This window comes from Gymnodraco acuticeps, unplaced genomic scaffold (assembly GCF_902827175.1).
Source record: "Gymnodraco acuticeps unplaced genomic scaffold, fGymAcu1.1, whole genome shotgun sequence".
Lineage (NCBI taxonomy): Eukaryota > Metazoa > Chordata > Actinopteri > Perciformes > Bathydraconidae > Gymnodraco > Gymnodraco acuticeps.
In genome coordinates, this window is record NW_022990885.1 from 32,501 (window position 1) to 55,000 (window position 22,500).

At 43.2% G+C, this 22,500-nt stretch overlaps 1 protein-coding gene and 1 long non-coding RNA gene across 2 annotated transcripts in view; one reads left to right on the forward strand and one right to left on the reverse strand.

The window, feature by feature from the left end:
- LOC117557585 (scavenger receptor cysteine-rich type 1 protein M130-like) overlaps nt 1–22,500 on the reverse strand; it is a gene marked incomplete at its 3' end in the record, with an annotated part of 81,312 nt that overhangs the window by 31,173 nt on the left and 27,639 nt on the right.
- The window catches only part of LOC117557586, a 779-nt gene continuing 64 nt past the window's right edge, over nt 21,786–22,500 (forward strand). The window contains exons 1-2 of the long non-coding RNA XR_004570740.1: nt 21,786–21,855; nt 22,069–22,500. The exon at nt 22,069–22,500 is cut by the window's right edge and continues 64 nt beyond it. This is a non-coding gene — a long non-coding RNA (uncharacterized LOC117557586). The remainder of the gene's footprint in view (nt 21,856–22,068) is intronic.

A 22,500-nucleotide genomic window follows, 5' to 3' on the forward strand; every position in this document is an offset into this window, starting at 1 on the left:
ATATAGTGCATACATGTCCCCATATAATTGTGAATATATAGTGCATACATGTCCCCATATAATTGTGAATATATAGTGCATACATGTCCCCATATAATTGTGAATATATACTACATACATGTCCCCATATAATTGTGGATATATAGTGCATACATGTCCCCATATAATTGTGGATATATACTACATACATGTCCCCATATAATTGTGAATATATAGTGCATACATGTCCCCATATAATTTTGGATATATAGTGCATACATGTCCCCATATAATTGTGGATATATAGTGCATACATGTCCCCATATAATTGTGAATATATAGTGCATACATGTCCCCATATAATTGTGAATATATACTACATACATGTCCCCATATAATTGTGAATATATACTACATACATGTCCCCATATAATTGTGGATATATAGTGCATACATGTCCCCATATAATTGTGGATATATAGTGCATACATGTCCCCATATAATTCTGAATATATAGTGCATACATGTCCCCATATAATTGTGGATATATACTACATACATGTCCCCATATAATTGTGAATATATAGTGCATACATGTCCCCATATAATTGTGAATATATACTACATACATGTCCCCATATAATTGTGAATATATAGTGCATACATGTCCCCATATAATTGTGGATATATAGTGCATACATGTCCCCATATAATTGTGGATATATAGTGCATACATGTCCCCATATAATTGTGAATATATAGTGCATACATGTCCCCATATAATTGTGAATATATAGTGCATACATGTCCCCATATAATTGTGGATATATACTACATACATGTCCCCATATAATTGTGGATATATAGTGCATACATGTCCCCATATAATTGTGGATATATACTACATACATGTCCCCATATAATTGTGAATATATAGTGCATACATGTCCCCATATAATTGTGGATATATAGTGCATACATGTCCCCATATAATTGTGAATATATAGTGCATACATGTCCCCATATAATTGTGAATATATACTACATACATGTCCCCATATAATTGTGAATATATACTACATACATGTCCCCATATAATTGTGGATATATAGTGCATACATGTCCCCATATAATTGTGAATATATAGTGCATACATGTCCCCATATAATTGTGGATATATAGTGCATACATGTCCCCATATAATTGTGAATATATACTACATACATGTCCCCATATAATTGTGGATATATAGTGCATACTGTAAGAGAATATTTTCATCTGATCTGTTTATAGAGTCTTTTATGGTTCCTTAGAGTCTGTGATACTGCAAACATCTGCTTGTAGTCAGTCAGAGACTTCTCTGTGGGTTGAGGTCACAGGTCAAACGCGTCTCCTATGTCCGAGGGTTGACCTGGCAGGATCTCTTTGAGACAAGCAGATCATTGTCTTGCATCGGCTAATTGATTATACGCGGGCTTTCTGGAAGCCCGCCTCTCCTCGTGTTGGTTAGATGTTTTGTGTCTTTTGGTTCAGAGATCGCTGGTGGAGCACTGGGCATGTGTGAAACTAAGATGATCTCCCCGGCCGTATGTTATTGTCTGTACTGTGATCAATAAACTCTTCAGTGCTTTTGGCTAACAACGGTTCCAGACTCCTTCATTCTACCTCAACATTGCAACAACAGAAGTTTACCTTCACATTTTGGCGTCTACGAATAGGATGCCGAGATTTCTTCAGAAGGCTGGTAAGTGCTTTTTTTCAAATCTATTTGAACAACTGCCTTACCAGACTCTGTGATTGACGGTATCAAAATTATCTGTGAAACTGCGCGAGTGCAATTTTTTTTGGTCTCTCCACTATGTACATCTGAAGGCTTAATCATAACCTGAGGAATCGGTGTCAAAAGGAGATTTCTATCTTGGCCGGTTCTTCCTGTGAATGCTGCTGGGGCAAGTGCCAACAAAAGCAAGCACAGCTCATGTATAAACAATAAGAATATTTGGGGCTAATAAATAACCTCGGAACATCGACTTTTAACGATGTCCGCTGTGTGTGGTTTCTAGAATTAAATTACTGGACAATCACACACTGCAAATATTCGGAGAGACCTTAAGGAAAGCATCAGCAAGGTGGAACCTCTGTTTTAAAAAAAAAAAAGCAATGTGAGGATTTGTAATTGAAATAAATTGCCGAATTCTGGAGATTTCAACGGGTTTAAATCAGACCTATCCGTTTTCGGGTGTCTGCTCAGGCTGCACGAGGGAGGGCGAATTCCCCTCCCCCCTGTGGTGAGCGGCAAACGAGGAATGTTTAAGAACACAGACTTGTATTTTCTGTTAATCACACCATAAGCTCAAGAACTAAATTGAGCTATTAAATGGGAAGGGTCGTGGCAGAATATTACGTTCACACTGTGTTTAATAAACTAACGGATTATTGAATTGGCTGTTGTTTAAAAAAAACAAAAACAAAAAAAAAAGCACTGAATTAATTAAAACAATCGCTGCTCTCGGTCGGTTGAGCAGTTTTACCACTACATTTGCATAGTGGTTTTAATTGAGAATAAGGTAGTTTATTGCTCATCAACAGATTGAATATGGCTGAGAAGAGCCCATATTAAACAGATATTTCAGTGCTCCCGTTGACGTTTTCCGTAATTCTCGGACTAAATTAAACTGGATGATTTTTGGCCAGGGCACTGATTTTGTTGCGAGTACATGTTTGTTTGTCTAATTGCAGTGTTTTTTTTTATTGTACTAACCGTTAAACATGGGTAATACTGCCTCCACAAACGATTCAGTTGGTAAGAGGAAAACCATTTCACGCACAAAGACACTTAAAAAAAACCCGATTGCAGAAAACCACTACACGCATTTGTTTTCTCCAAACATGCCGTCTGGAATTGTCGGAAGAACTTTGGATTGGTCTAAAGTTATGCCGTTTACATCGTTACTTTGCGAACACTCACAACAGATTAATCAGAAAGGATTGATTCGATTTGATTGGCCTCTGACAGGTAGTTTTGATATGGCCGTGTTGTGGCAAGCATTTAAACTGGTGGAAGATAATTCAAATTGTTCATGGGATCAAGGATACATGACAGAATGTGTGAAAGCCTGGATGACTTTGGCAGAAAAGCGGGGTTATGAAGAAAGGAAAAATGCAAAATCTGTTGGCAGCGAGCGAGGCTCCATTGAGCTCAAGGCGCTTATTGATAAAGTTTCTCAATGTGCAAAAAGTTTTCATTTGCTTAGCCTAGAGGCTGCTTTTGATGTAAGATCAGAAAACATGTCCAGATTCAGGGAAAGACACGGTGAGAATGTTCCAGACATTGCAAAATCCATAATTTATGATTGGATTAAAAGACAAGGTAAAACTCCAACCCCATCTCAGCTCATTTGTATTTTGACAGACGCGGGGCTGTTGGACGGAGAGCAGGCTGTATCTCTCTGTACGAAAATAATTCCCGCGACAGAACTCTCAAATCCCGTTGCGAGAAACTCCGATGATGATCTGTTAATAACAGCTGCAGCTATCATGAATGAAAATAAGTTGAGATATCAGATAGGACAACATGGAGAATTAGAATCGGCACACGCCGAGCAGAGGGCAGCAGCGGGGGAGGGGAATGTTTCACATGGCAGTCCGCGATTGACCCCCACTCCTCGCACTCAGCCACTCCTTTTACGAGATTACCCAGGTTCGCCGTACGGCAGCAGTTTTCCAAAACATGTCCAGCGTAAAATGTACACGACAAAGCAAACATCTCAGGATAATAATTCTGAAGAAAGTGTGACCGCCCCGAAAATTCTGATAGGACAGGTTCCAGTTTGCAAACCCTGGACACCCGCTGAGGTCATTGATGTCACTAACCACGCTCCCAGTCCCACTAAAAGTCCAGATGAGTATCTGTCATGGTTGACTAATATTGGTTCAGTTTATAACTGTTTGGTTCATGATGTTAAACAGCTGATAATCTTAACATACAAGGCAGATTGGCCCACGTGCAGAGACGAGTTTAAATTTCCTGAGTGTACGGCCGCAGGGGACTGGCCCACGACACAGACGCGAGACATGTGGATACAAAACGTCGCCGCATTGGCTATCAGAGCATGCGCTAAAACTCACACAGATTTCTCACAAGTGACGGCATGTGTACAAGACCCAGCGGAAAATGTCCCTGAATTTATCCAGCGTTTCATGACAGTGTGGGATAATAATGCGGGAATTAAAAGAGAGGGTAATGATTTGTTTGCCATACAGACCTTGTTACATAATTTAATTCCAGAAACGGCTCAGGCCTACATGATGGCGACTCCCGAATGGCAAGTTAAAAATTGGAAAGCGACTATCGCCACAATGCGTGCATTGCATAGGAGCCAAATATTTCTTACTCCCAGAATTTCACAACTGCTTCAACAATTAACTCAAAACACCCAGGCTTATCAAACTCAAGGACAGAACCACACCCAGCAGTATCAAAATCAGGGGAGATCACAGGATTATCATAATAAGAGCAGACAGCAGCAGAACAAAAATCCCAAAAAGTTGATGCCATGCCATGTTTGCGGAGAAACCGATCACTGGGCAGGACAGTGTGGTAAGCGGTGGGGGGTCCAGCAGCACACACAGCCCCCCCTCACCCAGCCCCCCTTCTCCCAGCCTGCACTTCCCCCTAACCTCCCCCAGCAGTCCGGACATCTGGCATTAATGCAGCCTCCACGTTATGACGGACAGAACCAGGGGCAGAACGCTCAACAAAGTGGATTTAATAAAAGATAGTGGGGCCAGGAAGATATAGGGTCAGAATCACAGCATGTACCCATTCAAGCAGCAACAATTCGCCTTTCCAATAACCCGCGTGAAGATCCGATTATGCCCGTTGATTTTAGTGGTACGGCTGTAGATATTTTGATTGACAGCGGAGCCACCTTGTCTGCCGTGCGTACTAAGGAGAAAGTGTGTGAAGCAACCAATACATTTGTCACAACCATCGGTGTTGCTGGAATTTCTATGTCCGAACCCATTTCAGAGAACACTAATGTTTCAATTAATGGATCAAACGTGGAACACTCTTTCATTATTTCAGATGGAAGTCCTATTAATTTAATGGGCAGGGACTTACTATGTGAATTACAGGCAACAATACATTGCACTTCAGACGGATTGTTTTTGACAATTCCTGACAGTAAGGTCTATCAGGCAGTCCAATTCATTCAATCATCGCGAGACAACCTGTATTGTTGGTCATTTCCAGATTTCAATATGATTTCTGTTTTCTCCACAACAGGGATTCAGAAGATTGCTAGCATTTCTCCGGTTTGTGCGTCTTTAATGTCTCTTATGCGACCTGTGTTGAATTGTCATTGCACAGCAGCCTTTAATCCGTCAGATGACTACGCGCAATCAGTAAGAGGTTTTTGCAACAAATCAGATCGGTTGACAAGTGAACAATATTTGTTCATTTCCCGACAAGGATGCGTTTTACCCATCAGACTCACAACACCCCAGCAGGTTCTCCAAGTTGAAGAAAGCCTCCCCTACATAACGGTGGCTGTTACGCCAGGCAGTAACCCAAAAGAGGTGGGGGCCATGGCAGCCCGCTGCCAGGCCCAGCTGGAAGCCTCACTTTTCTCTGTCTCACACACACACACACACACACACACACACACACACACACACACACACACACACACACACACACACACACACACACACACACCACACACACACACACACACACACACACTTAACGTAATTAACTTTGGAGGGGAGCATTTCCTGCTGCGTCTCGCAGAGCCAATTGCTCTTCCACAATGCACTTTCCTTCATTTACAACCAAACCCCCCCACAGAGTATGGCCCCCCCTCAGATTTTTCAGAAGTACCGGCTGCATTATGGGCAAAACACAAGAATCATGTTGGGTTTGTTGCCTCAGCGCCTCCACATCGAGTAACACTTAAAGCCAATGCCAGATTGCCAGCTATCAGACAGTACAATTTGCCCCATAGAGCCATTTTGGGGATTGAAGGAGTCATCCAATCTTTGCTTGATCAGGGCGTGTTAATTTACACAACTAGTCCCTGTAATACTCCAATTCTACCCATACCTAAACACAATCGCCCTGATGAGTGGCGCTTTGTCCAAGATTTGCAAGCTATTAATGCTATTGTCATTCCGACAGCTCCAATTGTGCCGGACACCAAATCGATTTTAGCTTCTCTGCCCCCGGACTCTAAGTACTACACAGTGATTGATTTATGTTCAGCATTTTTCTCTGTTCCTCTGCATCCAGACAGCCAGTATCTGTTTGCATTTACCTTTAAAGGTAAACAAATCACATACACGCGCCTCCCACAGGGGTTTGTTGAATCCCCTACAGTGTATGCAGCAGCTGTGAGGAGAGATCTGGACACTTTGGTCCTGACAGGAGGTAGTACCTTGCTTCAGTACGCAGATGACCTGTTGTTAGCTTCTCCCAATAAAGACGCCGGTCGCATCGACTCCATTCTGCTCATGAAAAGACTTTCTGAATGCGGACACAGAGCATCCCTGGCCAAGTTGCAATACTGCCAGACTGAGGTCACGTATTTGGGTCACATTCTGAGGGATGGACACCGTCTCCTCTCGCCAGCAAGGATTTGTCTGTTGAACAAAGTACCACCACCTCGCACAAAGAAGGACATGCTTTCCTTCTTGGGCATGGCAAATTATTGCAGACACTGGATTTTTGAGTATGCTGCGATGGATTCTGTCCTGCGTGCTGCCACTCTGCAGGCTGCCCCTAACATTGTTCAATGGTCTGAAGACATGCACACTGCCTTTCAGGACTTAAAGCGAGCCCTCACATCGGCCCCTGCCCTGGGGCTCCCTGATTACCATCAACCTTTTCATCTACACGTCCATGAGAAGGGGGGCTTTGCAACGGGCATCTTGGTGCAGAAGCATGGCTCTAATTTCCGGCCTGTTGCATACTACTCATCTCGACTCTCCCCTGTGGTGCTTGGTATGCCTTCATGCCTGCGGGCTGTGGCCACAGTGGCGATAGTGGTAAAACAATCCTCTCCCATTGTACTGGCCAGTGACTGTGTAGTACATGTCCCACATGCAGTTTTGCATATTCTGAACACCTCTGCTACTCAGCATATAACGGCAGCAAGGCGATCTGGTTATGAAGCGGTAATTCTTTCAAGTCCACACATCACTCTTAAACGTTCCCCCCCCCTAAACCCAGCTACACTGGTGCCAATTCCAGATTTTGAAATAACACATGACTGCGTCACAACGATTGACATGTCTTCCTCCCCCAGAGCTGATATGTTGCAAACCCCTATCCCTAATTCAGATATGATTCTGTACACAGACGGGTCTGCGAGCAGGCCGTCTGACACAGTACACTTAGCAGGCTACGCTGTTGTGAATGACTGGGAAGTTTTAGAAAGCCGAGCCTTGCCAAATGGCACGTCAGCTCAGGCTGCAGAGTTGTATGCTCTGCTCAGGGCGTGGATTTTGGCTCAAGGTAGAGTTGCAACCATTTTCACAGACTCCAGGTATGCATTTGGTGTGTGCCATGATTTTGGTGTCTTGTGGAAAATGCGCGGTTTCTTAACATCGGCTGGTAAGCCTAATCAACATCATGCGTTAGTAGCTGAGCTATTAGACGCTATCCTGCTCCCTGCACAGCTAGCAGTAGTTAAATGTGCTGCTCACACAAATTCTAATGATCCTATTTCGCGTGGAAATGCGTTAGCCGACACCGCGGCTAAACAAGCAGCAGTTTCCTCCTCTTCTATGGTGCTCCAATGCCCCTCGACACAACCCGCAGAAACCATTTGTTTGCCTTCCTTTAATGATGTCGCGGACATGCAAGCCCGCGCTGATGTTAGGGAGAAAGACTTATGGCTAAGACGAGGTTGTACACTTGACGCTGTGTCCAGCTTGTGGCTCCACCCAGACGGCCGGATGGTCTGTCCCCGTTCATTCCTCCATGTTTTGGCACATGTTGCACATGGCAAATCACATGTAGGAAAAGGAGGGATGAATGGGATTATAAAGTCACAATGGTTTGCTCCAGGCATTACACTAGCTACACAGACCCTTGTAGATAGATGCATGATATGCCAGCAGACAAGAAGAAGAAAAGGTCCAGTTCAGCATGAACATTTACCGCCCCCCTCGGGGCCCTTTGTAAATATGCAAATTGACTTTTCGCACATGCCACCATGCCAAGGATTCAAATATCTTTTGGTAATAGTGTGCCAGTTCTCCAAATGGGTAGAGGCCTACCCTACCAGAAAAGAAGATGCCAGAACAGTTGTAAAGTGTCTTCTCAAAGATGTTGTCCCTAGATTTGGTGTTCCAGCAGGGATTAACAGTGACAGAGGTCCAGCATTCATTTCTAAGATAACCCAGAGTCTAGCTACAGTGTTAGGGTTCAAATGGCAATTGCATGTTCCCTATCATCCACAGAGCTCAGGCCAGGTTGAGAGAATGAACTTGACTATAAAGGAAAAACTCACTAAAACAATGTTGACCACAGGACTAAAATGGGTAGACGCGCTGCCGCTAGTTCTGTGCTCAATCAGAAACTCACCAAATGCAACGACAGGGCTCAGCCCACACGAAGTATTGATGGGAAGGCCAATGTTCACAGGATCTAGTCCTCCAGTAATGCCCCACAGACTCACTCTTTTGTGGACAGAGGATTACATGACTAACTATGTCAAATATCTAACTGACATGTTGAGAAAGTTTCACAGGCAGGTGGCTGACAGGCTCCCCCAGCCTGGTGAGGAGCCCACCCACCCTTTTCAGATTGGTGATAATGTACTAATCAAATCGCTTGAAAAAGATTATTTGTCTCCCAGGTGGAAAGGTCCTTTCCAGGTATAAATAGTGACCAGAACAGCCCTGAGAGTACAAGGTAGAGCGGAGTGGATTCACGCTTCAAGATGTCTCCCTCCCTGATCATAAGTCAGAGACTATTGCCTTTAACTGCCCAAGTTCAATATGTGACTCATCTAACTGTATTATTGTGTTTCCTGTGTCCTCAGTTTACCCAACATGGGAGATATATCCAAAAAGCCAGTACTCTTGGTTCAGGTTCGCACCAGAGGGGGTAAGGATGGCTCTTAACACCATCGAAGAAATGCCCCCAGAACTGTGGTGTAGCACGATAGAACAGTTCGAGACACTGATAAGGAATGAGGTAAAATGTACAGTGCGGAAGCCAGATTACCGCATTCCCAATCTAGGTGATACTGCATGCACAGTTACTGGACCAAATAGCAAAACAAATGTTCCATCTACTCCACTTAAACAATCAGGAGGCGAGGTAGATTCTTCAAAAAAGGCCTTAATTACTCCTTATAAACAAACTAAAACTAATTCTGCAGTAAGTTTAATGTTAGACTATGCACATGAACGTAATGTTAGCAACTGTTGGTTGTGCCAAAATATGCCAGAATCAATGCATTCTCCTATGTTTAGCCCAATTCCTTTCACAAAAGCTGATTACGGTTTAGTAAACTGGAATGACATAGCATCTAGAATTAGCGATGAGGCTGAGGATTGTTATACTCCTTCCTACCCCATAGACTCTGAAAAACCTTTACAGTACAAGGGCTTAGTCTCTCTCATTGTTGATACAGTAAACAAATATTACCTGCCTGACGGTTTCAAACGTTTGAAGTTTTTAAAACTAATATATATGAAGAAATACGTTAACCTAGCTTTTGAATATAGATTCCAGTTAGCTCTAGCTCAGACTAATTGTTCAGCTAACTTTACAAGTCTAACATGTACAATGCAACCACACACACCCGCTTTGTTAGTGGAAGCTTTGGTAACAGTGGTGCCCTGGTTCGGCTCTAGGACAGTGGACTCCGTTGAGGTTAAAATACATGACTGTACGCGGCCAATACCCTTAGGCAAGCCCCCTACACGTGACTGCTCAGTATATGTCCCCCCAATTGTTGTACATGAATGGAAGAATGTGTCCATCTGTTTCCAGAATGCAGTAGGATCTCACACCTCTCCTGATGTGGGACACAGCGACTGTAATGCCATAGTGAGAGTACATATAGCCAGAATTCCCCTCCCACAGAGAGTTTACTTAGTTTGTGGGGACCGGGCCTATGGATGTGTGCCATATGATGTTTTTTATGGTACCTGTTATCTAGCCTACCTAATCCCTTTAATCCGTAAAGTAGAGGCTACTGAGATTGCAGCAATACTTCCCTCTCTACACAGGAACAGCAGGTCAATTACACAAGGACAACAGATAGCTAGCCTATTCTTGCCTTGGTACGGTATTTATGTTACTCAGCAGGAAATTGTCGCATTGTCTAAAGTGGTGGAACATCATTTAAATGTATCCAACACAGCGATGTTAGCTGAACACAAAGAATTGCAGGAAGTTAGGACAGTAGCACTACAGAATCGTATGGCGCTTGACCTCCTCTTAGCTGCCCAAGGAGGAACATGCAAGGTGATAGGAAGTGAGTGCTGTTATTTTATTTCTGATGCCACACCTGAAGTTATGGACATGGCTCATGATACTGCCTGGGGAATAAAAGAATTGCATGAAACTCATGGGTTTACATTTGGGGAATTAAGTGGAACTTTTGGATCTTGGGGAGCGGGGCTGGTTAAATTTGTTGTTACTGTTTCAGTGTTTATCTTGGTTGTGCTGATCCTAGTGATCTGTTTGATCACTGTGGTTAAATTAGCCATACGAAGGGTTGCCAAGACCGCCCTCCAGGCCCCACAAAGGCTAGTTGGACATTCGACTGTACAGGACACAATATTAATGTACAATGCCGAGCTTCCGGACCCCTGGGTCTCCATCGTGATCTCCGACCCGTGGGTACCTCCATTCAGCGATTGAGATGTTGTTTAAAGTTGATATTCTGAATAAAGAACAGATGTTTTGATAATTGATTACAGTTGATACACTGGATTAAAGGACAACTGTCTGATTTTTCCTTTGCAGGTTGTGATACAAATAAAATGTCTGATTTTCCTTTTCAGATTTTGAACAAGTGTATTTGAATGAAATAAATGTATTACTAAGTGCCTTACTCTTGAATAAAGCGTAATGAAGTAAACGTAAAGTAATGTTAAAGATTGAGGACACCGTAACTTTACAGTTTACAGATTGATCGATTCATCACTGTGAATGTATACCTTAAACTAGGAACCTTAATTGGATTTCTCATAATCCTAAATTATACCTCAATTGATTTCTTATAATCCTAAATTCTAATTGTGTTTTTTAATAAGTAATTGCCTTAAAGTAAATCTTTAAGATGTAAGCTGATTTTAGAATCTGTGTTTGATGAATGAGATTAACTGAGTGATAAATGATAAAAGATCTTATTCTTGAAACATATATTTTGCTGTAATATTTTGTACCCCATGTGTTTATTATTGTACCTTTTGACAAAAATGCCAAGCACTGAAGAGAGATGATTTTTATTATGATTGACTGTGTTCAATCATGGTGATTGAAGTGTTTTTCAATCTTGTTCTATTTTTAATGTAATGAATGTATCTGAACCCACCCAACTCTGAAGACGCCTATTGATTTTAAGTATTGACTGAAATATTCTTAGACTAATGTTAATTGGTTATCAATAGATTGATAAAAAGAGTGAATCTGTAAGAGAATATTTTCCTCTGATCTGTTTATAGAGTCTCTTATGGTACCTTAGAGTCTGTGATACTGCAAACATCTGCTTGTAGTCAGTCAGAGACTCCTCTGTAGGTTGAGGTCACAGGTCAAACGCTTCTCCTATGTCCGTGGGGGAGGGTTGACCTGGCAGCATCTCTTTGAGACAAGCAGACCATTGTCTCGCATCGGCTATTGATTAGCTATACGCGGGCTTTCTGGAAGCCCGCCTCTCCTCGTGTTGGTTAGATGTTTTGTGTCTTTTGGTTCAGAGATCGCTGGTGGAGCACTGGACATGTGTGAAACTAAGATGATCTCCCGGCCGTATTGTCTGTACTTTCTCCAATAAAACTCTCAGTGCTTTTGGCTAACAACGGTTCCAGACTCCTTCATTCTACCTCAACATTGCAACAACAGAAGTTTACCTTCACAAAGGGATTGTGTATTCAGAAGTTCTATTTTGACTTTGAAGATGTGGTGAGTCTCTGTAGGGGCCGGAGTAGGCTCTAATCCACTCCACGTTTTCCAGACTCCTTCGTGTTGTGGTGGTCTCGTGATGCTCTCCGTGCATTCATGCAGCGGTCTCGCAATGTTTCTGGCGTGATTTGACCCCGCCGTGACCGGGCTCTGATGACGCGTCAGATATGCGACACGACGGCAGACAGAGTGGATGGATGGAATTTCTGCATCTCCGTGCTGGGAATATACAGTTTGTCTTCTTCTTTGGCTTCGGTGGATATAGCGATGCCGACGAAGAAGTCCAAGTTGTTTAATGACTGAGGTGCAGGTTGGAGCGTTGGAGTGGTTGAATCTCAGGAGTCGGGGAATAGAAAACCTCAACATGTCAACAGGTCGGGCGCCGAAGAAGTTTGGTAGCGGTGCTTAGCAGCGAGGGCTAACAGCAACGAGACAGCTGGAAGGCTATCCCGTTAGTATACCCCACGTCTGGGAATGAAACAGGCTTGGGAGTCCGCCTGCTGTCACACTAGTAGCGGGAGAGAGGCAAGCAGTCAGCCGGAGATAGTCGGCGAATTTGGGCGATACAGCAGGTGAGTCCGGACAGCCGTCAGGTCCAAAACCGTCAATAATCACGAGGTTTAAGATATAAAAGCACTTGTTAAACAGACTAAAAGTTTAGCCATATAACTGTAACTTAAAAGCAGATAAAAACTCTGAGGCGTAGGAGAAGCTGCGAACAAACAAGCGCCAGCGCCAGCGTCCTCTCCAGCCTAAACGGATAACCCTCCTGTTCGATGAGCTTGTTTGTTACTATACATTTTTGACCACTTATGATAATGCTGTTAAGCCATCTAGCTTTGTGTTGTTTGAACCCATTTATATACTCGGCTCCTGAAAAAGGGATTCAAGCTAAGAGATAAGGAACAAGGTTTTCTTAGAGAGAAAGTGAGGGTTAGGAAACCCGATAGAGAGGAAACAGGGAGGTTGATAAGTTAGCAAGGGAGCGGCCAGCTAGCCTGGGGTCTTAGCGTCTTATTATACCTGGGGAATGGAAAGAAGGAGACAGAGTGAGAGTTCCACCGCCCGACCACCTTAACGTATTAGGAAATACACAAGACTTAGCTCAGTGGTTCTCAAATGGGGGTACGCGGGCCCCTAGGGGTACGTTGCAGTACTGCAGGGGGTACATGAGATTTATTTTATGTTAATGAAAAAAACAACATAAGTAATGCATTTAAACAAACTACTAATAGTAGATTAACTACTTTATTCAAAGGTCTACAGAAACTCTGGATAATAAAATGGGAAAAATAAACGGGGTGCTCTCTTTTCCTCTCCCTCTCCTGACAGCCCGTCAGTCTCGTGCAGCTCGCTGAACCTGTAATAAGTGACCCGACAGTAAAGAATAAATATATTTATAACTAGTTTAGCTAGTTCCAGAGTAGATAAACTAGCTAAGTGTGTTAGGTCTAACTCTTAGTGTATTTAATTTTGCTCCACTCAACGGTCCGTCACAGCGGGAGAGCTTTGATCATGCAGAGCTGCGTGTTCTCCGTCAGCAGCAGCTGATCTGATCTCTCTCTCTCTCCGGTTATACTTCACTCGCGTTTATGTCCAAATCTATCAGATCTAGCTAGTTCTAGTTAATGATATAACTGCCTGCTTATCAAAGGACCTAAACAATAAGCGTTGCTTGGCAACGGCGTGTGGCCGCAAAGTATAGCGCAGCATTATGCATATGTTTATATGAGGGGTCAAAATCCCATGCTGATAAAATGCTCATATATTTTTTTCTCTTCATTCTCCACGCCCCAAAATAAATAAATATACCAATTTTAGGAAAAGTAAGGAAGTTTGAGCAGTTTGGGTTTTATATGAATAGAGTTACACATATTTCAAAACGCGAAGTGTAATAGCTGCAGTTTGCCTCCCTGTCAGAATGACAAAGATCCTCAGTGAAGCTCGAGCCCATGTTTCATTACATTGTAAATAGAACTTATTAAAAAGATCAGTTCAATGCAACTAATGTCGTCTTAGTGTTATTGCATGATGTTAAAATTGGTTTGCCATGAATTTAGTGATGGATTGTAAACATTTGAAATGTAGCATTTAAGTGTTTCTCAGTTACAAAGTTGTTGTTTTAATAAATCAGACCCTGAAGGTGCAGCGCTGTGCTGTACCTCTTCATATAGGCATTTTGTCCCTAACAAATAGTGTTTGCGCTGATTAGGGGGTACTGGCTGAATTCTCTTTTCAAAGGGGGTACATTATTGAAAAAGGTTTGAGAACCACTGATTTAGCTCATGTAGGGGCAGATAGAGGGGGCATGTGTATGAACAGCCAAAGGATTGATATACCTGAGGCAAGGGAGACAGTGATAAACTTTAGGAAAGGTTGTCTCGAGTGTGCGCGTTCTGGAGTATTCGAAAGACGGAAACTCACCCGCGTCACATTATATCACACACACCCAATAGACACTTCAGTGCTGATGTGGCGCGGCCCCTGTCAACTAGAACTATTTTAAGAATTAAGTACTTCCTTATTTGTGCAGACAATGGCTCAAGAGCTAAGAGAGTTTATCCCCTGAGAGTTGCAACGGGGAAGACTTTTTCTACAAGATTGACAGAACTGTTAATTCAATTTCCAGATATTGAATCATTAAGAATAGATCATGGAAAACATTTTAAGAACTTTGATGTTCAACATTTGTTAGAATCACGCGGTGTCACACAAATCTAGCCTGTCTCTTATAAACCTGAAACTAATGGTGTTGCTGAAAAAGCGCTTAGAAATTAAATGTATTATTAATATTGAAACTGAGGGAGAAGACACCGTAGTGCAGGTAAATACAAATAATACTGTTGAGCTTGACACATTTTGCCTAAGTACACTGCACACAGATCAGAGAGACAGATAATGGCCCTGCCACAGACTGCACTAGCGAATACATTCGGGGGCTGGTAACCCTGGTCCAGGGACGGGGTTTGAGGTCTCATCTAGTGGGGAAAGCCCTACTGGGTGCCTATATGGCCAAGCAAGGATACCTTCGTGAAGAGAGATGAAGCCTTTGGAGCGGGGACCGTATGTTCCCGGTGAATGTGTAATTGGTAAAGTTGTTACTGCCATGGTAAGATGGCACGGCCCGAACCATGAGAAGCCGGCACGGCTCCCTAATGGGCCGTCTTTGAATCCTCCACAGGACTGCCTCGTCTCGGAAAGAGAGGGAGGCAGAGTGTTACTGTGCAGAGACTGCTCTTTGGAGCGTCAGCAGAGGCTGATAGTTGGCACTTGGCCACCTCAGGATAAGGCAGCGATATCTAGCTGTCATTGCACGTGGGATGGGGAGGAATGAAGGACCTGCGAGTCCCATCTGGGACTTTTTCTGTTCAGAGCAGTTTTGTCTGCTAGTTCAATATAGGATCCAATGCATTCTGTCTTTGGTCAAATGAAGAAGACATTTGTGAATGATTTACGGCTAAACATGTTCTATGCTTTCAATAAAGCTAAGTGGAGACTTTTGGCTTTTCTTATTATTCTAGCTGTCGCGATAGTTTCAGGTGTTTTGTTCAGATGTGGACTGCTTCAACAAGCACTACTGTACATGACAACATTATGTTTGTTCCTGATCAAATTCACCTTTAAGATGAAGGCTGGCCCTTAAACTACTATGGCTGATCTTAAAATGCACATGTTTCTTTTTGGGTCATGGGTTAACAAAACAAGGGAGTTAAACAAAGGAAGACATGTAGGGAGGGAGAGTCCTGCTGTTCAGGGGGAATGGAGAGGTTGGCTTCGGTGGATCAACAGGATTCCTCCTCTCCCAACTTTGCTAAAAACCTTTATCCATAAAAGCTGCTTAAGAAAACATTTATAAAGAAAATGTTCAGATCTGCTTAGAGGGAGATGTCTCCTTCTTTGACTCTCCTCAGTGCTGCAGGTTAAGCACCGGATGTTGATGTGGTTTGACATGCAGCTCCGAGATAGAGATCAGCAGCCCCGCCTTTACATACTCTCACAGCTCTCTGGACCTGAGACAGTGACAGCACGTCATGGAGAGACAGAACTTTACCTCTGAGGATGCTTCATCCCAGTCAATGCAGGAGATCCTGATTGGAATCATTTTGACTATTCTTTCATTTAGTTTTGATTTCCCCAAAGTGGTTAAAGAATGGGGGATTTGTGACTTTGATCTTAGCTATCCCCATTGTACTTATTAGAAACTGGCAACACGGCCTTATCAACCGGCCAACGCTGAGTTGTTTATTGATTGATCCATTTTGAGCAGAAAGGAGAGTTCAGTTGTGTTATTAGTTTCTTCCTCTCAGGGAGCAGTTCAATAAGTAGAATCATGTTAGAAGCTTTTTAACTGCTGGAAGTCATTAGAATAGCTTTGCTCACTTTGGAGATTTGGACCAACTCCTTTTGTAGTATCTGGTGTTTATCCAACTCCTGGTTGCTAATGAATTTAAAACCAAGTAGATGTAACAATATTTTTAAGAAAATGTGTGATATTTACATGTTTGACTACTTATGCTAACCAGTGGCGTTGCGCAATATTTCGGGGCTCCCCCGCAGGTCGGACCATGGGGCCCCGCCCCCTCCCCTAAATCAATAATAGAGTGACATGGGATAGACATCGCGGCCACTTTTTTAAATGTTTATTTTTTCAGGCATCTTTTGTAAACAGTAGGCCTATAGGTCAGTAGGAACTTTCTGTATAATATACATCTGATTTAAACAGTAAGGTCAGTAGGAACTTTCTGTATAATATACATCTGATTTAAACAGTAAGGTCAGTAGGAACTGTATAATAATATACATCTGATTTAAACAGTAAGGTCAGTAGGAACTGTATAATAATATACATCTGATTGAAACATAATTGACAAATACAAACAAGTGGCTGTGTATTTTTTGTAACATGAAGGTATATTGTAGAACGTTATAGCCTATCATCATTGGAGTTCACACAACGGAACGGTTCACATAACATTCTGTATAAAAGAAAAGTAGCCTACAAAAAACAAGCAAATAAAACACATCCTATATAGGCTACAAAGAGGATGCAATCAGGAGCTGCTTTGTAGGCCTATTATTTTATACGAGCACGTCTCCTGGCATTCTTCTGCGCAAAGTCCTGTATAACAGTCTTTAAATCTATACTGCGCGCGCGTCGGCTCTCAATACTAAGGACTGCTAACCCAGACAGTCTCTCTTGCGACATTGTGCTCCTCAAATATGTCTTTATTAATTTAAGTTTTGAGAAAGATCTCTCAGCACTGGCAACAGTCACGGGTATAGTTAAAAACAATTTCAGTGCTGTGGCAACATCGGGGATACTTGGCAAAATGGACTGATTTTCAATGAGCAGGGTTTGTGCAAGGTCTTTGATTGTTCCACGCTCAATTTTCTTTATAGTAGGCCTAAGAGCATTACGGAGGGACAGGATCTGGAAAGGAAACTCGGCTGACAGGTCGTCTTTATACTGGCCTGATAAAGCACTTGCGGACTCAGACAGATCCTTGTCTGTTGCGCGCAAAAGTTCGCGGGGAAGCAGAAAAGAAAATCGCTGTGCAACTTCGCTCATTCCAACAAATCGATTTTTGAGTTGGGCAACGACAATATCGATATTTGCGTAAAATACCGCCACTCTAAAATGCTCCCCTGGGTCTTGGAGCCGCTGGTCCTCGCAAAGCTCTGAAAAGTGCCTCTTTGTGCGCCTTGCGCGTCTGTCTTTGAAGAGACTGTGGACACCCCATGAGGATGCCAGGTCTTGCGCATGCGCTTTTAAGCCATCAAACTCTCCTCGGAGTTGGGCAAGTGTATCGGTTGCGTTACCAAGCATTGCTGTCGCCTGTAAGAGGTCCACGTCTTTGCGCTGGAGAGCTTGGGACACAATGTTGACTGTTTCAAGGACCTTGCCCTGTATTACAGTCATTACAACAAACTCAAAGCTCTCCATGGCCTTTTTCAAGCCAGTCGCCTCGGCACGTTCCTCGCTTTTTTTGGAGAGCAAGTCTATCTTAGTTAGCGCTTGCATAATGTCAGCATAACGGAACCGCAATGATTGGACGGCGTCTTGTCTTGATGCCCATCGTGTCGGGCATAGTCTCTTCAGTGTAGGCTGGCCAGCCTTGGGCACTGAGAGGCGTGTTTCCAAAAGCTCCCATCGTTTGATGCTTCCACTAAAGAATACATATAGCCTTTCAACAGTGTCGTAGAAGTCTTTTATCTCAGGTATATTTTGGCATGTGTCATTGAGTACAAGGTTTAAATTGTGCGCAGCACAATGAATGTACACTGCGTTGGGCTCTTTATCCCTTATGCGTTTTTGTACACCGGAGTAGACGCCACTCATATTGCTAGCCCCGTCATATCCTTGTCCACGGCACTTCCCAAGTAGTATCCCCTTTCTCTCCATCGATTCGAGAATTTCTCTCTCTAGACCTGCAGCAGTTTGGTCTGTGACTGCATGGAAGCCCAAAAAACTTTCGTTTATTTTCACCTCTGTAGGGTTTCCATTTTCATCATTTGCTATAGTAACATATCTGAACACTTGACTCAGTTGGTCTACTTTTGAAATGTCCTGGGTAGTATCCATTATAATCGAATAGAATTCTGCATTCTGTATGTCTGTAATGATTGTGTCCTGCACTTTTTTCGATAGCAATGAAATTATTTCGTTTTGAGTTTGAGGACTTAGGTAGTGCACCTTCTTTTTGCTTTCAATAAGCCTTTGCAGAACTGGATCATAACGCGCCATAAGTTCTATGGTAGATAAGAAATTACCATTATCTATATCACCTATTTTCTCTCTGTGACCCCGGAAAGCAGAGTTGCGAGAGGCCAGTGTTAGTGTAACATCAGTTATTCTGGTTAGGACCTCGGTCCAAAACCCCACCTCTCTCTTAAACTCAGATGATATTTGCGCGTCAATGGTCAGATTATTTTTCCACGTATCATACACGACACATGCTGCCAAATGAGAGCGAGAGAATTCGTGTTCCTTAATCTTTTTAGAGAGACCCTGCCAATCATTTATTCCTATTCTCCACGCTTGGTGGAGGTGATGGGCAGACGGTCTGTCACCGAACAGCCAGCACTGCTCACAGTACACCCGGTCCATAGATGGCGAGTAACATAGCCACTTTCGTGGAATTCTATATCCAATTTTGGATGTTTTGTTATAGAACTCTTTTGAAAAGCACCTTCCCTTCCCATCCCTTTTGAATGGCCCTTCAGGCTTGCATGGCCCGTTATTCAGAATGTACCGTTTGTAACGGGGCTGCTGGGGTCTGTGGGGGCACAGCTAGCTGGCTGGGCAGCTTTGTCTATGCCTATGTCTGAACTGGCCTCGGAGGGGGCACAGCTGACTTCTTGCTGACCTGCAAAAATGAACGGATTAGATTCCAATTCCAATGTAACCTGTAGCATACTGGTTATGGCGAATAAAACTTTATATTATTCTAATGTCTAACCTGTCTCGAAGCGCGAGGCACGACTAGCTGGCTCGGCTGTAACGGGGCTGCTGGGCTGTCTGCCTGGACTCGGAGCTGACGGCCGGGGGCCGGGGGGGGGTTGCTAGCGGTCTATCTGCAGTAACGTTAGAGTCTACGTCTACCTTTGCTGCCTGCCGGAACAATGACGTTATTTTAGGTAGTTTTGCCCTCTCCTGTTCGGCTTTCGCTCTCATTTTGCTTTTCTGAGCACCGCTTGGGTAGTGGCGCTTCATTTTTCATGTTTACCGGCAACGCAACTAATGAACGTTATTTATATGAGCAATGCTTCCCGCTTTGTTTTGAACGCTGCCCAGCCTGCCAATGAACATTAGTTATCAGCCGGCTAGCCCTATCGCAGATGAGCAAATAATTATAATGATACACTGTTGTACTACTACAGGCAGCGTACACATGACGTAGCAACATAGCAGGGAGGGGGGGGGCCCCGCCCTCTGCACCCTGTTCCCGCGTTACGAAATCTAAGAGGATAGCCTACAGTGGGGGCGGGGTCCCCTAAGCTCCGGGGCTCCCCCGCACCACGGGGGGTGCGGGGGCCTCCGCTACGCCACTGATGCTAACGCTGTGAAGCCATTTAGCTTTGTGTTGTTTAAACCCACTTATATACTCAGTGCTGCATATCTCTGTTTCCTGATATTTGATTCTGTCTGAAACCCAGACTTGTGAATGTTTGGACCCCACCTCTGTCTGAAACCCAGACTTGTGAATGTATGGACCCGGGTATGTCTATAAACCAGATGGTGTGTGTGTGGTCGCCCCCTACAGGTCAGTAGCTGAACGTCTCCAGGAAGCTGCTTCTACTCAGTGACCTCTGCTCTTTCTGATGATGATGATCTCGAAGGGGGGGGGGGGGGGTGTGTCCTCAAGTGTGTGTGTAAGTTTGTGTGTGACATTGTGTGTTTTTGTGCATATTGTTTGAGCGTCCTCCCATGGGTGTGTGTAAGTTTGTGTGGGTGTGTTTTTGTGTGCATGTAAGTTGGTGTGTCTCTGTGTGTGTGTGTGTGTGTGTGTGTGTGTGTGTGTGTGTGTGTGTGTGTGTGTGTGTGTGTGTGTGTGTGTGTGTGTGTGTGTGTGTGTGGGGGGGTGTGTGGGGGTGTGTGTGTGTGTGTGTGTACGTGTGTTTTTAAAGTGTCCCACTGATGCCTAAGAAAGAGACTGTGTGTATATATGGATCTCACCTCAGTACCTCTGTGTGTGTACGTGTGTGTCTGTGTGTGTGTGTGTGTGTGTGTGTGTGTGTGTGTGTGTGTGTGTGTGTGTGTGTGTGTGTGTTGTGTGTGTGTGTGTGTGTGTGTGTGTGTGTCAATGTTAATGTGTGTGCGTAAGAGTATGTGTACATGTGTTTTTGTGAGTGTGTGTTTGTGTGTGTAACACAGTGTGTAATTAGACCCCACTTATTAGGGGTCTAATGGATAGTGAGGTGGGCTGAAGATCGGAAGGCTGTGAGTTCAAATCCCTCCAGGAACACCACCACTAGTGTGCCCTTGAGCAAGGCACTTAGCCCTTAGTTGCTCCAGGGAGAATGTCCCTGTAATCGCTAATTGTAAGTGGCTTTGGATAAAAGCGTCAGCTAAATGAAATGTTATTAATAATAGAGATCCGTGTGAATGATATAATAGAGGTGTTAGAACGTGTTAGAGGACACACACTTTGAGCTGTCTCTACAGAAATATTAATGCCTTAAAGGGCATGCTTTTCATGCTTTCCCGGTTCTTACCCGTCCCCTTGTGTTATGAAGGTTGTTGTGCATGTAAACGGTCTGCAGAGTGAAAACCCTCAAAGTACCCCCTGTAGGGCAGGGCTTCTCAAACTCCGGACCGAACTGCAAATCAATCCGGACCGAACCCTGTGTCCCATTATTACAAAAATAAATAATAACAATGAAATAAAATAAATGCTGATTCTGATGTAAAGGAAAGTGGACCTATCATGCTATATTGGAAACATATAGGCCATACCTCTACAAAACATGTCTGTGAAGTGTGTTGCTTCAAATACCAAACAGATCACCCATTGTAGCCATGCCTCATACTGCTCAAACCCCTCTTTTGCAGCTGTTGGGTCCTTAGCTCAAACAGAGGAGGCGGAGCTAATGCCTGATCAGAATTCTACCGGAGATAAAGTTAAATTCTGCTGTGATAAAACGCCATCCTGTTCCAAACCACATCAAAGATTATTCTGAAACAGCATGGAGCTCAAATGCTTGTTCTCTTGCGGGTTTATCACAAGGTGAGTTCCTTTTTTTATTTCCTGCTTTTTAAAATGTGTGATATTTACATGTTTGACTACTTATGCTAACGCTGTGAAGCCATTTAGCTTTGTGTTGTTTAAACCCACTTATATACTCAGTGGTGCATATCTCTGTTTTCTGATATGATTGTTAATCATTATATTCTTTTATTTGTGTGACTTTATGATAATCTTCAATTGTTTGGAGATAAGCTTGTGGCTTTTGACACCTTGAGAGCGGTTACCGCGGGGATGAAGACAATGAAGCACAGGATGCAGGCGGCCTACGCAAAGGACTCCAACCAACTTCCTGGGCCAGAGAATCAGAGACAAGCTGTCCTTATTGTCTCTGCTAATAAATGAAGTCTCTGTTAATAAATTAAAGTATAAAGTTTGTATATTTGAAATGAAATGTTTCAAGAAAAAACTTGATTCTAAACATGACATTAACAATGTGTTCTGCTTTCATGAAACATGTTCATTTTCCCTCTCGTTAAAATTGCATATTATTACTATAAGTCTTTATTTGTTTTTATTTTAACTTTACATTTTTAATTGTTCATTAAGTAAAAGCTCTTTTAGAAGGCTTTATTCGGACATTTGACTTGTTGCTTTTGTATTTTGACTTTGTGTCTTTTGTTATTT